This window comes from Marmota flaviventris, chromosome 15, assembly GCF_047511675.1.
Source record: "Marmota flaviventris isolate mMarFla1 chromosome 15, mMarFla1.hap1, whole genome shotgun sequence".
Classification (NCBI taxonomy): Eukaryota; Metazoa; Chordata; class Mammalia; order Rodentia; family Sciuridae; genus Marmota; species Marmota flaviventris.
The window spans coordinates 34395269-34411443 of NC_092512.1; positions in this window are offsets into that span (position 1 = coordinate 34395269).

Here is a 16175-nt window from a genome sequence, read left to right on the forward strand (position 1 = left end):
GGACCCTCCTCCACATGACTGCCTGAATTTCTTTCTAGAATGCAAACAGAATCATGATGTCTCAAGAGGGCTAGAGATGTGGCTCAGTGTCAGAATGCTTGCCTAGTACGTGTGTGAGCCCGAGTTTTATCCCCAGCAACACAAAACAAAAAAACCAAAACACTTTGCTAGAAAAAATTACAGGAGAAATAGTCAAAAATTTATTAGTGATAGAAGAATGTAATTCAAGATTTTTTGGACCATGTGAGAACAAACAGATTCACACACATGCAAACACACATGCACATAGTCCATGAAAGAACTAAATAAATAATCAGAAGGAACTATTGTGTGTGTGTGTGTGCTATATATATAAATGGAGGTTCCAGTTCTAGAAGAGAGAATGAATTTGCCCTTCCTCTGTCTTTTTGTTCTATTAGGGCCCTATTATATATAGCATACACACACACACACACACACACACATTTTTCCCTAAAAAAAGTTCTTACCAAAATCAACCATATTTTTGAGGGGGACATACCAGGGATGGAACTCAGGAGCACTTGACCACTGAGCCACATCCCCAGCCCTATTTTGTATTTTATTTAGAGACAGGGTCTCACTGAGTTGCTTAGCATCTTGCTTTTTGCTGAGGCTGGCTTTGAATTTGCAATCTTCCTACCTCAGCTTCCCAAGCCACTGGGATTACAGTTGTGTGCCACTGCTCCTGGCCAAAATCAACCATATTTTAGGTCATAAAAAAAACCTGAAGAGATTCCCAAAAGTAGTTGGGCATGGTGGCACATGCCTGTAATCCCAGCGGCTCCAAAGGCTGAGGCAGAAGGATCACAAGTTCAAAGCTAGCCTCAGCAACTTAGTGAGGCCCTAAGCAACTCAGTGAGATGCTGTCTTTAAAATAAAATATATAAAAAGGCGGGGCTGGGGATGTGGCTCAGAGATTAAGCATCCCCCTGGATTCAATACCTGGTAACAACAACAAAAAATCCCCAAAGTAGATATTTTCTCTGATTACAATGGAATAAAACAAGAATTTAATAACCTCCAGAAGATTAAAAGCCACTATCACCTACAGACATGTGATTATTAGTAGTAGTAGTACCAAGCATTGAGCCCAGGGCCTCACACATGTAGGCAAGTGCTCTGCCACTGAGCTATATCTCCAGTCCTTATTTTTTATTTCGAGACAGAGTCTCACTAAGTTTCCCAGACTAGCCTCAAACTTGAGATCCTCCTGCCTCAGCCTCCTGAGTTGCTGGGATTACAGGCATGACCCATTATGTCTGGCTGGACTGTCTATTTTAGTCAGCTGTTCCAATACTGCTACCAAAAGGCTGGTCAAGGACAATTAGAGGAGGAGAAGTTTATTTGGGTGCTCACTGTTTCAAAAGTCTTAGTCTATAGATGGCTGGCTCCATTTCCTGGGCCCTGAGATGAGGCAGAACATCGCAGCAGAAGTGTGTGGTGGAGGAAGGCAGCTGGGGACATGGCACAGGAAGCAGAGAGAGCGAGCACTCTGCTCAACAAGGACATAATATATACCCCAAAAGCACACCGCTGGGGATCCATGTCCTCCAGCCACACCCTACCTGCCTACAGTTGCCACCCAGTTAACCCCTAACTGGAGATTAATGTGTAGCAAACTCTTGTTTATTCTTTAAGACTCAACCCCAGTGACACCTCACAAGAATGGTCCACTCCCACTTCCCTCTTAATGCCTTCCTCTGAAGGCCTTAGAATGAGTAACAAGGGAGCCTTAGCCAGGAAGGCCTAGGCCGTGTCCCCAAGGTCAGCTATTTTCAACACTGCTTCCACCAATACCCAACTCCATTTTGAATTCTATCCTCTGACAGCTGGATGCTTTTTTTTTTTTGGTACTGAGAATTGAACCCAGGAGGCTTAACCACTGAGCCACATCCCCAGCCCTTTTATATTTTATTTAGAGACAAGATCTCGCTAAGTTGCTTAGGGCTTTGCTAAATAGCTGAGGCTGACTTTGAATTTATGATCCTCCTTCTTCAGCCTCCCAAGTCACTGGGATTACAGGTGTGCTCCTCCTCGTCCTACAGAGTCTCTTCTCGAGCACTGGCCATAAGTGTCTCAAAGATTATTGGTATCCTTTGAGATGTGAAAAGTGTGCTTTTTGAGAAAGGAAGAGAGAGAGAGAGTATGTTTTGTTTTGACAGAGGATAAGGAAGGGAAGTGCTCCCAAATAAATTTGGGAAATGCTAGGTTAAAAAAAGCTGAATGGGTTTCTTGTTGAACAGCTAATTAAAACTTTGAATTCACTGATAAATATCATGAAGCACCAAATAACACAGATATTTCCTGAATGTATTTGAACATGGAATCTTTGTGTCCACTGTGCCTTGGACCTCCTGGAGAACAGGAACTTGTTTTGAAACCCAGCATTATGCTCCTTTTCCTTCTTTAGCAGCTGACCTGACCTATCTTTCTAAAGAAGTTGCAGGGATACAGCACCTGCCACCTGACCCAACTTCCTCGCCAGCTCCTTTGTGGTTCTTCTTCCTGTCTGTATGGACTCAGAGACTCACCTTACTTGTGCTCTTAATGCTGTGTATTTTCTTACTCCATTCATCTCCTTATTCATCTCTTTCTCTTTCCTAATGCTTCTTTGCTCTCAGTCCTACTTGTTTTAGTTTAAGCACTACTAGACGAAGACTCTGAGCAAGCCCTTTATTGTGGGTAGGTGCAAGGGACATGGTAAGGTAAAGGGGCAGAGGGGGGACTAATACCAGGGACAGGTGCAGTCACATGATGCCAGGTCAGCAAGTGGAGCTGAATCCTATGGGGTGAACTGGAAAATATCACAAACACATGCTGTGGAAGTATTCCAGCGAAGGGGAGAGGGAGCTGGGTATTCCTGACCCTCTGTGTTAGTCAGAGTTCTCCAGAGAAATAAACCAATGGGGGGGGGGGCGGGGGAGTGGCCCATGTGGTCATGTGGTTATGGAGGCTAAGAAGTCCCATAGTCTGTCACCTGTAAGCTGGAGACCAGGAAAGCCAGTGGCATAATTCAGATTGAGTCCAGTGGCCTAAGAATCAGGAGCACCACCATCCAAGGTTGGGGGAAAATGGAGGTTCCAGTTCTAGAAGAGAGAATGAATTTGCCCTTCCTCTGTCTTTTTGTTCTATTAGGGCCCTGAATGGATTGGATGATACTCACCCACCTTGATGAGGGCTGATGTCTTCCAAAACCCTTCTCAGACACACCTAGAAATAGTGTTTACCAGCTATCGGGGCATCCCTTCATCCAGCCAAGATGGTGCATAAAATGATCCTTGGCCTCCTCCTCTATATCTGTGAGGCATTGGTCAAGGGTTGTGGGGGTGGGGAGTTGGTTGTTCACTCCCAGGCACTCCTCCTGGTCCTTTGACATGTGCCAAAGTGCTTCCCATACCCTTAAACTGGTGGTTCTCATCTCCCAGGGAACACTTGCAAATGTCTGAAGACATTTTGGTTGGTACAACTGGGTGTGGGGGTCATGCCACTAGCATCTAGTGGGTAGAACCAGGGATGCTGCTAAACCCCATTCCACAAAGAATTATCCAACCTCAAATGCCAATAGGATGCAGGTCGACAACCCCCACTTTTCATAGGGAGGCAAGTGATGGCTGTTGGCAGGCAGATACAGGAGAGACAGGAGGGGGTCCAGGAGGATCCAGGCAACATCTGCCATAGTGCTAAACACTTGAATCCAAGTCCAAGGGCATCATTCTCTTGCCTTGTCGCTCCTCCAGCTCCACTCCAGCGGTACCCCTTCTTCTCCCTGTCTTCAGCCCCTAGTCTCCTCCTCCTCACTTATGGTCTGACCTCTCCCAACATGACTGAAAATCTCCCCCCAAGGTCACCAGGAAAATTGTCGCTGCTAAACTGAACAAATTCCTTTTAGCACTTGCTTGGCTTTGCCCCTCTGGAGTCTTTGAAGCTCACCTCCCAGACTTTGGGACACCCTGGGCCCTGAGCCAGTGCCCATGACTCCTGCTAAGTGAAGACTAGCCACTGGCAGCTGGTCCAGGGGAGTTGGCAAGGATTTGGAAGCGATGGCACCCTGAGCCCAGGTACTTGCAGGGCGTTAGAGTGGCCTCTGTGAGTCAGAAGTCAAACAATTCTAGAAAATGTACCCTGAAGGCAAAGCCAGGAAGCATTCCAGAGGCAGTAGCGAGCTGCCCAGGAAGCTCTGAGTATGTGGACGTGCAGTCACAAAGTTGAGCCTGCTGCAGGCCAGGGAGTGCTGGGACCGGGCAGCAGGAGAGCCTCAGGACTGAGGAAGTAGACCCGGGGCTGTTCCAGAGTGGTCATGATGTGCCAGCAAGCCACTGCTGACAAGAGGTCGCCCTCAGGGAGTCCCAGCCCATGAGTGAAAGCAGGAAAGGGAGCAAGTAAGGGTGGGGGTGCAGCTCTTTGGAGGAGCACTTGCCTGGCGTGCTGGAGGTCCTGGGTCCCATTCCCAGCATTGCAAAAAAGGGAGGGAGGGGTAGGGAAATAAGCAGAAAAACTCGTAGAGGGTACAAAGGACTACAGGAAAAATAAAACAGATTGCTGTCGCTGGGTCACTGGAGGCTATTGCAGGAAGGGAAGCCCCCTAAGAGATGGTGGCACTTGAGAACTCTGTGATGAGAGTGAGCCTTCTTTTGATGCTTGAGGGATGGAGGCTTCCAGAGTTCACGCAAAGGCACTGGCTAGAGTTTGCAGAAGAAAAGTTCAGTGAAGGTGGCAGTGGAAACTGAAGGAGAGAGGATGCACTTCAGAACCCCCTAGAGTTAAGTAACAGCCCTTGGTGGCCAACTGGATATGAGGAGAAGAGCAGGGTACAGGTCAAGAATGACTTCCTGTGTCTGGTTGGGAATGTGGGTCCCCCCACAGGGACACAAGGAGCAGTTGAGATGGAGGGAATGGATTACATGGAGGGCTGAGCAGAGGTTTGTCCCCGTGACAAAAGATATGTCAAGTGCCAATCCCCAGAACTTGTGAATGTGACCTTATTTGGAAAAGAATCTTTGCAAATGTAATTAAGTTAAGGAGGGGTCTTGAAATGAGATCATCCTGGATTTCGCCCCTCAACCCAATGGCAGTATTGTGGGAGAAATGCAGAGGAGCCTTCACACAGAGACACTCAGGAAGAAGTTGGAGGGAGGGGGGCGGGGAGCCACACTGCCATGGGCCAAGGAATGCCTGGAGCTGGAAGCTGCAAAGCAGGATCCTCCTTTAGAGCCCTGGGATCCAGTACTGCCCTGCTGACCCCTTGATTTCGCCTGTAGGGAATAAATGTCTAATGTTTTAAGTCACCAAGTTTGTGGCAATTTGTTAAGCCAGTCACAGGAAGCGAACACAGACCCCTCCACTTCGATCAGGGAACCAGAGGCAGATTTGAGCAGGCAGGTGGATGCAGGGACCTCCCACCAGAGAAAGACCCAGTGCGGGAGAAAAAAGTCTGGCAGCTACTGGAGCTTCCAGGTGGGCATCTGAAATGATCTTTCTAGATCAGGAATGATGGAAACAGAACACCTCTCTGGAAGCCCTTTCTCAGAAGTACAAAAGCTTTCCAGATTCTTAGCAAATTTCACTCACTGATAGACACAAAAACCCAGACTATATGTACCAAAGAAGTGTAATGTTTACATCAAAAGATAGATTTAGATGCATTTTAATGTCTCCCAATAAATCACAACCTATTTTGTCAGATTATGTTTTGAAGTCCATAATCTTGTACCCTCCTTGTACTTCTTCCAGTATGATGTGAAGCCAGCACCTCTTACACCTGACTGCACCAGAACACATAACGAGAAGGCTGGGGGCGGGGTGCCAGGACAACATTTATTACTTGAGGGATTATGTGCGAAGCAAAAATTCTCCCATCGCGGGGCAGGCTGGGGAAGGAAGTGCTTCTGGTGCACAAACTATATTTGCACCTCCTCTTCATCACTTCTTTAAAAATGTGTCCTTTCATAAATATTGCAAAAGTGTCATTGCACGCTAAACACCTGGCCTGCCTTAACATTTGCACAGCCTGGAACCAGTGTACAAATGAAGGTTCACATTCCGCATGTCTAAGTATTTAGAATGCATGCAAGCCATGGAATGCTAAAAAGAATACACTTTGTCTACCTACTGCCACAAATAACTTCCTAATGCCCTGGAAGGCCAAGATCAAACTCAGAACTCTCAGGCTCTTTGGAGTTCTGTGGAGGGTGGGCAGGGCTCATTATCCTACTATCTGCTGGTAGTGTATGTGAGGAACCTCACGAGACACGTGGATGCACAGTGTGCAGGGCCACCTCAGCCATAAGCCCCACACAGTACCCTCTGGCCATCCTCCAGGATCTGAACCACAGTTGCCCTCCAGAGGACTATTCCAGAAACGAAGCCCTACAAAAACCCAAGAGTTGGTTTGAAGCTCTTAAGGCAGGGTATTCTAGAATCTAAGAGGGGAGATAAGAACTGTGTGTGGGTTTGGCCAGTTGATCCCACAGACTCCTCATCTAGAAAGAAGGGACACAGTCCAAGGGGAGCAGAGCACAGTCCAGAGGTAGGTGCTCCTTTTGCCTGGGTGGATTTGAGGGTGCTGGATGACACTCATCCTAATGAGGGGGTTAGAGGTGTGGAAAAGTCACAGCCATGCTCAATTCATGGACTTAACTGTACTTTTTTCACAAATGGGGAAATGCAGGTTAAAAAATGAAATACTTTCGCTATTTTAAAATCTGATCAATCAATAAGCATTATTTATTACGAGGCTAATATTTCACTGAGTTTTAGAAGTCAAGGGTTAAATTCCTTCAAAGTCTGAACATGGTAGCCAGGTGCAGTGGTGCATGCCTGTGATTCCAGCAGCTCAGGAGGCAGAGGCAGGCAAGGTCAAGGCCAGCCTGGGCAATTTGACAAAACCATATCAGTGAGATCCTACCTCAAAAATGAAAGGGACTTGGATGCAGGTCAGTGGTAGAGTACCCTCAGTTCAATCCCAGGTACTGAAAAAAAAATTTTTTTGAATGTAGCAACACTAGACAGATATTAATAGAGTAGTATGTTGAGTGGTCTTGCTTACAGAATCTTTCCATCCCTTTCTTCCTCACCCCTTTTTGCTCACTTTCCCTCTCTCCAAAGCAGGCAGAGTCTGCATGAAAACTATGACTCGTACAAAGATCCCTAGGAAAAGCGTGGTTAGGGAGTGAGTGGCACAGGAGGGTCACTGAGAGTCCACTGTGCCCAGTAATCCAGGCAAGGGAGGGCTATTTACCCAAGTTTAGGAGCAGGATGACAGGGAGAGGGGAGACTTGGGATCTCCTTAAGATTCCAGAGGAGAAAGTTTCACATTCCAGCAATATTTTATTAATTATTTATTTTCTACATCAGAAGGTAGATTCCATGAGGGGGGATTTTATTTGTCTACTCACTGTATATCCCAGGGCCTGTCCCACAGTGGGTCTTTCCTTACTACTGAATGACTGCTTTATTGAACCCCTAGCTTGTTTCCACCTCAGATTCACTTTGTCTAGCAACAAATTCCAATACCTTTTTATGTCAGTGCCCAGACTTAAAACATGGCATTGTCTTTCTTCCCCACTTCTGTAGTCCCAAGAAATGGGACTACAGCTTCCAAGATCCCAAGTTTTGGGCAACTCCTGTCTGTCTGTCTGTCTCTCTCTCCCTTTTTCTCTCATGCTCTACTCTTAAGAGATGCCCAATAAAATGTTGTTATAAGGTTACTTCTGGCAATTGGGATGGATGGAAGAGAGGAAGATTTATTTTCCCTTTTTATGCTCTAGACTATTTGCTATTTTCAAAAAACAATAGTATCATAGCAGACAGTGTGGTTTTCCTAGGTATCAGTCATTTCCCACTTCCTTCCTTCAGGCATCCATCCATGTCTGCATGGTCCAGTACATGTTCAGGGGAAGCTGCTTCCAACACTACAACTCTGCCATCAGAGAGAAGGGGGATGCTGATTAGTTTAAGCCATCCTGTGCATGTGTATTATCATCACCCCCAACTCCAGATTGAGGACACGAGACCAAGTTGATCCAGCCAAATGCCTCTCTTACCTCATAGATGCAGACAAGGTAATGCCAACTGTCTCTGTCAGTCATTTGTGACCACAAACGGAACCAGACGGAGACAAAACTCCCACTGAGGATGGCAAAACTGAGAGAGTTTGGATCCTTGATGCTGTTTCCATGATCCTGGTCCCAGGATTCATTCATAAGCTTACCCCAAGTATTCATGGCCAGTTTCTTTGGTCTTTCATTCTGCCAATATTTATGGAAGACCTACTATGTGCCAGCTACCATTTTATGTGCTGGAGATGGCAGCAATAAATACAGACAAAATCTCTACTTTCTGGAGCTTACATTCATATATAGGGAAGAGAAGAAAGGCAGGCCAAAAAAATAACTAATATAAACAAGTATATATCAGAAAGTTATAAGTAGTGTGGAAAAAATAGAACGGTTTGCTAGAAATGATTCTCAAATACTGAATTTCTATTTATATTGAGCATTCTTTTCAGTAATCAATCAAAACCTCTCTTGAAAGTGATAATCATTCACTTGGCAATACAGAAGAATGCATAATTGTATACTGGAGTTAGGTTTCTGCTCAGATTTTTTTTCTTCTTAAAGTGAACTTTAATCTATCATATATTAGAGGTTGAAGGCAGTGGCAATTGTAAGTGGAAATGGGTACATTCCTGGCAATGGTAATTTTTAAAAGCATTTGTCTTTGAACAAATGTGATAAACAAATTAATAAATCTATGAACTATTAGAGTTGTTAGGTATCCAATGCAAACAAAACAATTGATAACAAAACAGAGGTGGCAATTATTTGGAATCTGACCATTGGACTGGCAATGAAAGTGAACTTATTGGCACACACCTGTAAACCCAGTAGCTTGGGAGGCCAAGGCAGGAGGATTGCAATTCAAAGCCAGCCTCAGCAATTTAGCGAGGCCCTAAGCAACTTAGTGAGACCCTGTCTCAAAATAAAACATTAAAAAAAGGGCTGGGGATGTAGTTGAGACCAAAAAAAAAACAAAAACAGAACAAAACAAAACAAAAAAAAAATGCAAGTGAACCTATGCCATTAACATGACATATTTTAAAGATGCTCCTAAATTCTGGGGTAAATTTATTTAACTCCAAGCATCATTTTGAAATGTACCTAGAATGTCATAAAAAAACTATCAAAATAATTTAATGTTAGGTCAAGAACATAGTGTATTAGGAGATAAAAATGTAAAATCTCTGGAAGCCAAATTTATGTGATCCTATTTAATTGTGGAGCTTGGAACTGCTATGTTTATTGACAAGTTGTTAGTCTTACTACCAAAGAAATGTGGCAAGTGATGACCAAGGCAGATCCTGCAAAATGATAGTCAAGAGGCCACACTCCAGCGACACGCTGCAGCCCTGATATACATGAGGTAGTTTACTTTGCTGCTTTAAAAAATGCAGTAATTTTTATCAGTACAACAAAGTAAAATAAGTCATTGCAAATGGTAAATACAGTGATACCATAAATTTCTGTGTTCCTTTAGGGATGTCAGCCATGAATTGAATGAAGAAGTCCGTGAAGATATTTTATGATGTTAGCCTTTGCAACTTGTAGGGACAACTCACTGATCACTAGAGGCACAGACTGCAATTGAGGATTCAAGGTAGGCATCAATGGCCTGAAACTCTGGTTGGTAACCTGTTTCCATATTCTGTTAAAGCAAAGCTATATCTCCTCACTGCCATCACACACAGGGACACTGTCATCCTCTGCCTTAGATATGAAGATTTAAGACAAGGACTAACTGAGCCCATGAAATTTTAATGATGTCACAATCGGGTAATTAAATACCTGACCTTTTTTCTGGGCTGTGTGAAAAGATGGACAATAGCTACAAAGAGCCAATGTTTCAAATGGAAGCTCTTTGTCTTAATTAGAAAAATTTTTGCTCATTCATTTAAATTATCAGTGAAACTATATTTTTTTTCTTAGAAAATTTTCCTTTTGTGAGATATTATGTCTAGTTTTACCTGGCATTCTGAATTAATTTATTTGCTTGAATATACTCTATGTATACTGTGACGAGGAAAGTGTGCTAAAGACCAAGGGATCACAGTGGAAGCAAATCTGGTACCATGAGGTAAAGACTTTGATTTGGGAAAATGAACTCTTTTCCATTGCCTGAAAAGGTTGGTTAACTCATCTGAAGATATAGTAAGCAGAGACACTTAAAAGTCTTAGCATGCTTGAGGCCCTGGATTTAATCCCCATCACACACAAAACTTAAGAACTTTTGCCAAATTGACAGTGAATTAGTATCAAAGAAAACCTTTATTCCAATGCTTTAGGAAATCACCAGATAAATTTCAAATGCATTCAAGAAGTATAGATTTTTAACTAGATGTGGTGCTATGTACCTGTAATCCCAGTGACTCAAGAGACTGAGGCAGGAAAATTCCAAGTTTGAGACCAGCCTCAGCAACTTAATGAGGCCCTATTCTTGAAATAAAATAAAAACAGCTCAAATGTAGCTCAGTGTCATAGAGTGCTCACTTAGAACGTGTGAGACCCAGGGTTCAAGCCTGAATGTGTGTGCGTGTGCACACACACAACAACAAATTCCAGAAGAACAGGTTCTAGAAAAACCTTCAGATGATTCCTCCACCCACTGTATTTTATTGGTACATTATAATTATACATCATGGTGGGATTCATTGTTTCATATTCATATATGAACATGATATAATAATATAATTTGGCCATATTCAGGTGGTTTCTTGAAACAATTTTTGGTTTGTTTCTTGTTCTTGGTTTTGAATAGGCATTTACATAATTTTATTACACTTACATTAAGTGGGAATTATTTCTCAGCATCTGAACCTTACAAAGATGGTTAATCATGGGAATAATCAACACTTGCTAGCACTGTCTTTGAGTATGACACTATTGGAAGTGTACATATTAATTCATTTAATCCTCTCAACAATACTATAGGTAAATTGCCTGCTAAATAAATAACCATTATTGTTTGCATTTTATAGTTTATAAAACTTGGGCAAGAACAGTTTAACAACATGCCACAGTTGCACTGCTAGGAAAGTCGGGATTAAAACCCAGACAGTTCTGCCATTCAAGGCCAAGAGTTTATAACCATTATGCTATCCATATTAAATATATAAAAGGGGCATGGGAGGAACTTATTACTGTCTCAACAAATTACTATAGGGATGGGGATATAGCTCAGTTGGTAGAGTGCTTGTCTTGCATGCACAGGGCCCTGGGTTTGATCCCTAGCACCAAACACACAAAAAAGAAGGAACAAATTACTACAAACTTAATGACTTAAAACAACAGCAATTTATTATTTTAGATTTCTGAAGGTCAAAACTGCCTCAGGGGCTACAATCAAGGTGTAACCAAGGCTGTCCTCCTGGAGGTCCTGGGGAGAACCCTTTTCCTTACTTTCTCCAACTTCTAGAGGCCTCCTTTGGTTTGTGGGCTTTTTCTCCATCTTCAAAGCCAGTAGCATCTTCAGTTCTCTCTCCAACACTCATTCTGAGAGACTCACCTGCCTCCTCTTTCACTAATTAGTATCTGTGGTTGCCTTGAGCCCTCCTGGAATGATCATCTTGTTTTAAGGTCAGCTGATTAGCGAGGCGAGTTCCATCAGCAAGTTACAATCCTTCCTGCCGTTGCCATAACCTATTCATGTGCTCTGGGTATTAGAACAGGGACATCTGTGCAGGGTCATCATTCTGCCTTTACAATTTACCTAATTCATTTCAAAAATTGCCAAATGAAAAAGTATACAGTGAAAAAAATCTCCCTTTTATGTCTGCCTCCAAATCCCATCATCTCCCCAGAAGTAACTCATATCAACCCTGTGTCCTTTTGGCTTTATTTTATGCATGTACGAACAAATATAGATATTTACTGTACATATATAGGATCAAGCCCCAGGAGACTGTCAGGGTCAAGGGAAGGGGTACTTTTGCCAGTTTGATAGTAAGTGCTAAATGCCCTCTTTTATTCTTCTCAAGTTGAGATTTAATTTTTAATTGTTGCATTACATTATGTCTAATAGTGAGATTAATTGTTATATATTTATACATATAATTATATGTATAACAATATAATTTGGACAATATAACAATATAACTTGGACAATTTCATTCCCAGTATTTCCCCTTGCCCTTTTCTCCTCCCTTGCCCCCCCTCTATGGTCTCCCTTCTATTTTCTTTACTTTCTTTCTTTCTTTCTTTTTTTTTTTTTTGTACCAGGGATTGAACTCAGGGGCAATCCATCACTGAGCCACATCCCCAGCCCTATTTTGTATTTTAGTTAGAGACAGGGTCTCACTGAGTAGCTTAGTGCCTCACTGTTGCTGAGGCTGGTTTTGAACTAGCAATCCTCCAGTCTCAGCTTCCTGAGCTGCTGGGATTACAGGCTGTGCCATGGTGCCCAACTTCTCTTCTATTTTCACGGGATGCCCCTCCCCCTTACATTTTCAAGTTGAAATTTTAAAAAATATAGAGCCTATATTTTTCTAACAAATTTAATAAATATTTCTTGATTCCTAGATGTGCAGTTTGGAAAAATTACAGATGTATCATTTGCTTTTCATCATTTTTCTTTAATCCTTTTAACATTTTAAATTTAACAAATTATTTTATTTTTGTTGTAATTTTAAATTTCTTCCATTATGGCAAGCGATGCTGGCTTTCCACAAATGAAGTATTAGAAACTTCTATTTAAATAATATTTTTGCATTAAAAAAGATGAGATGATTTCAAGAAAATAGTCTGTAAATAATAATATAGATGTTATACTGATCTAGTAAAAATGGTAAGGGAGGAATCCAGATGGCTGCTTCCCCAGAGCAAACAAGCATCACTTGTTTAGTTTTTGTTGATGTTTTCCTCCATAACAGAAAATCATTGTCGACAACAAGATCCGTAATCGAAAGGACAAGCGGCCATTCTGCAGCAGCTCCCTGCTGCAGGAGCAGATTGCCGTGGTCCCTGTGGTATTCCGTAATGTTTTCTGCTCATATCTCACGGATGGAAGCCAGAAACTCAGGCACCCCACAGAGAAAAAGTCAATTCCAAACAGATAAATTGAAATAATTAAAACCAGACAGTCCTGGAACATTAGACTTCCAGAGACTGGCAAGGCGACAGCTCTGAAGAGGATCCAGGCTTGATTCCTGTCCTAACGACAAGCTCCCTTTCCACCTTTTGTTAGGCTTCTGTAAAACACTCAGCCTGTCTTTCTTATCCTCTGTAGCTTGTGGGTGGCTACCTTAGTCAAAGCTATCTCCTGGGGCCTGCCCTGCCTGTGACTCTGGGCATATAATATTCTTTAGTGGAGATAAGAACCGGTAGAAGATGATCTTTAATAGTTGGCTAACCAGCATGCCCGCAGGGAGGACACAGAAAATAGTTTCAAGGGACTTTGATGAGTTGGGCTTGCTCATGCTCTTTGTCTAGAACCATATACTTGTACACTACTTGAGTCCCCTGGACCAGGCTTGCAGTGGCACTGGCCTAGAGGGTACATAACTAGGAAAGTGACACTGCTGGAATTAGAAAATGCCTGGCTTAGTCTATTTGGAGCTGTAACAAAATACCCTAAATGACAGAAATTTACTTCTTACAATTATAGAACCTGCCCAAGATCAAGGCTTGAGCAGACCAAGTATCTGGAGGACCTGCTTCTGAGGTAGCTGCCTGTTCACCTTAACCTCACTTAGCAGAAGGGGCTAGCTAGTCTCTGTCATAAAGGACATTAATCCCAATCATGATCGCCTCCCAAAAGCCCAACTCCTAATACCATCCAGGGGGTTAGGAATTCAACATATGAATTTGGACACAAACATTCAGAACAGAGCAAAGCATTCTCAAAGCTAAATATAGTGGTGATTGGAATTGTGTTATTTTAGCCCATTTGCCCGATAGTAACTACAAGTTATGAAACATCTGTTCTGTGCCAGCTATCATGCTGCCCTCTCACTGAATCCAATAACAACCTTGCAAAGGTCTTTCCTCATCTCCATTAAAAAAAAAAAAATGAGTGAGCTGGGCATGGGGTGCACATTTATAATCCCAGTGGCTCTGGAAGCTGAGGCAGAATGATTGCAAGTTCAGGGCCAGTCTGGGCAACTTAGTGAGATTCTGCCTGAAGGGAAAGTGAGGATCAAGAGATGGGCAAGCGAGAAATGAAAGCCGGAGACCAGGCAGAGATACAGACGAGAGTTTATTTGTCAGAGCTGACAAATATAAATATCATCTCTCTATAGGAGAGAGGCAAAACAGGCTTGAGTTCTGGGACTTTTATGAGAGAGGCTCAGGAATCAGAGTGGGTGGGTCCTAATTCAGGTTAGGCGTTGGTTTGGTATGGGGGAGTGATGAGCCTTTCACAGAAAGGCCCTTGTGCAGGAAAGCGAAACCTTTTCCTTAAAATGGCGGCTGTCACTTAAGATGGCGGCTGTCACTCCAGATGCTAAGCAAGGACCTTATACTGCCTAAAAATTCAGAATAAAAAAGGGCTGGGGATGTAACTCAGTGGTAAAGCACCCCTGGGGTTCAATCCCTAGTACTGCCAAAAATAAATGAATCAATTTTTACAAAAAAAATAATGAAGGATTAGAAAAACTAAGTAACTGGATTAATTCACTCAACACATTTTTAATTATGAGGCAAAGTGCAGGGCAGTCTGCCTGAGTCCCTGCCGGTTCAGCAGTCCTGATGATCTCTAGGTTGGGTATGTATAACTAAGTGAACATTTCTAAAAAACAGGCAAGCACAGGTCAGCAGAGCTCCCAGCATAGTCTGAGGGACACTGTGACATGATGACTAAGGGGGTGGTTTCTACAGTCTGATGAATCTTTCATAATACCAGCTTTTCCATTTGAACAACTGGGCTAACAAGAATATTATACATCACAAGGATGTCATGGGGCTCCAGCAAGATCATACCTAGGGCACACTTTGCACAGAGTCAGGAGTGTGGACACACTCAATGAGGGTTCACTTCACCTGTGGGTTAAGACATGGACTTGAGTATTCTGTGAAAATACTTGTCAACCAAAATCACCAATGGAGGTATAACAGGGATTCACTTGATGCTTTGACTATATTCCTTGTGGCTTTGAAACTTACGTGTCCCCCCCCCCCCAATCTTCTTTTCCCTAACCTCTTCCTTCCTGATCTCCTCCCTGATCTTCTTTGATATTCTTTTCCCTAAACTTATCCTCTCTAATCTTATTTTCTCTGAATCACCTCTATAAAAAGACCCCTGTTCCTGCATTTGGGCAGAATCAAAGCTTTTGGGACAGGAGTTCCATGTGTTTCTCCTTTGCTATCAAAGCAATAAATCTTCTTTTTCCTTTTTTCTCAGGACCTTGTCTTATTATTGGATTGGCATCCAGGATAAGGACCAAGCTTTCCGTTACAGAAGGAAGAAGGGAAAGAAAAGAGATCAAATGTTCAAAAAGTTTGATTTCCTTTGTGTATATGTACCACATTTTCTTTATCCATTCTTCTGTTGAAGAGTGTTTAGGTTGGTTCCATAGTTTAACTATTGTGAATTGAGCTACTATAAACATTGACGTGACTGTATCACTGTAGTATGCTGATTTTTTAAGTCCTTTGGGTATAAACTGAGGAGTGGGACAGCTGGGTCAAACAGTGGTTCCATTCCGAGTTTTTTGAGGAATCTCCATACTGCTTTCCATAGTGGTTGCACCAATTTGCAGTCCCATCAGCAATGTATGAGTGACCAATTTCCCCACATCCTTGCCAACATTTATTATCAATCTAGATAAGAGTTGGTGGTGCCAAAACCAAGGGAAAATTTGAATAAAACCTCTAGTCTTGCCCATTTCTCCTACCATCAACCTCCAATCACTTTGCTCCACGATACCCTCAAACCTTTTCCTTGGGGAAGTGGATGTGAGACTTACTCTCCCCCTCCATATGCCTAGCTGGCTTGTGATTAAACTCTTTTACAAAACTCCTTTGCATGAAGAGACATAAGAAAGTTAATACAGAAAAAAAAAATAATCAAAGAAATAAAAGATGAAAAATTTGAGATTCAAATCTTAATTTTGGCAGGACCCAAATGCAAAGGATTCACAATAAAAAGGGAGCCAGGATGGGGAC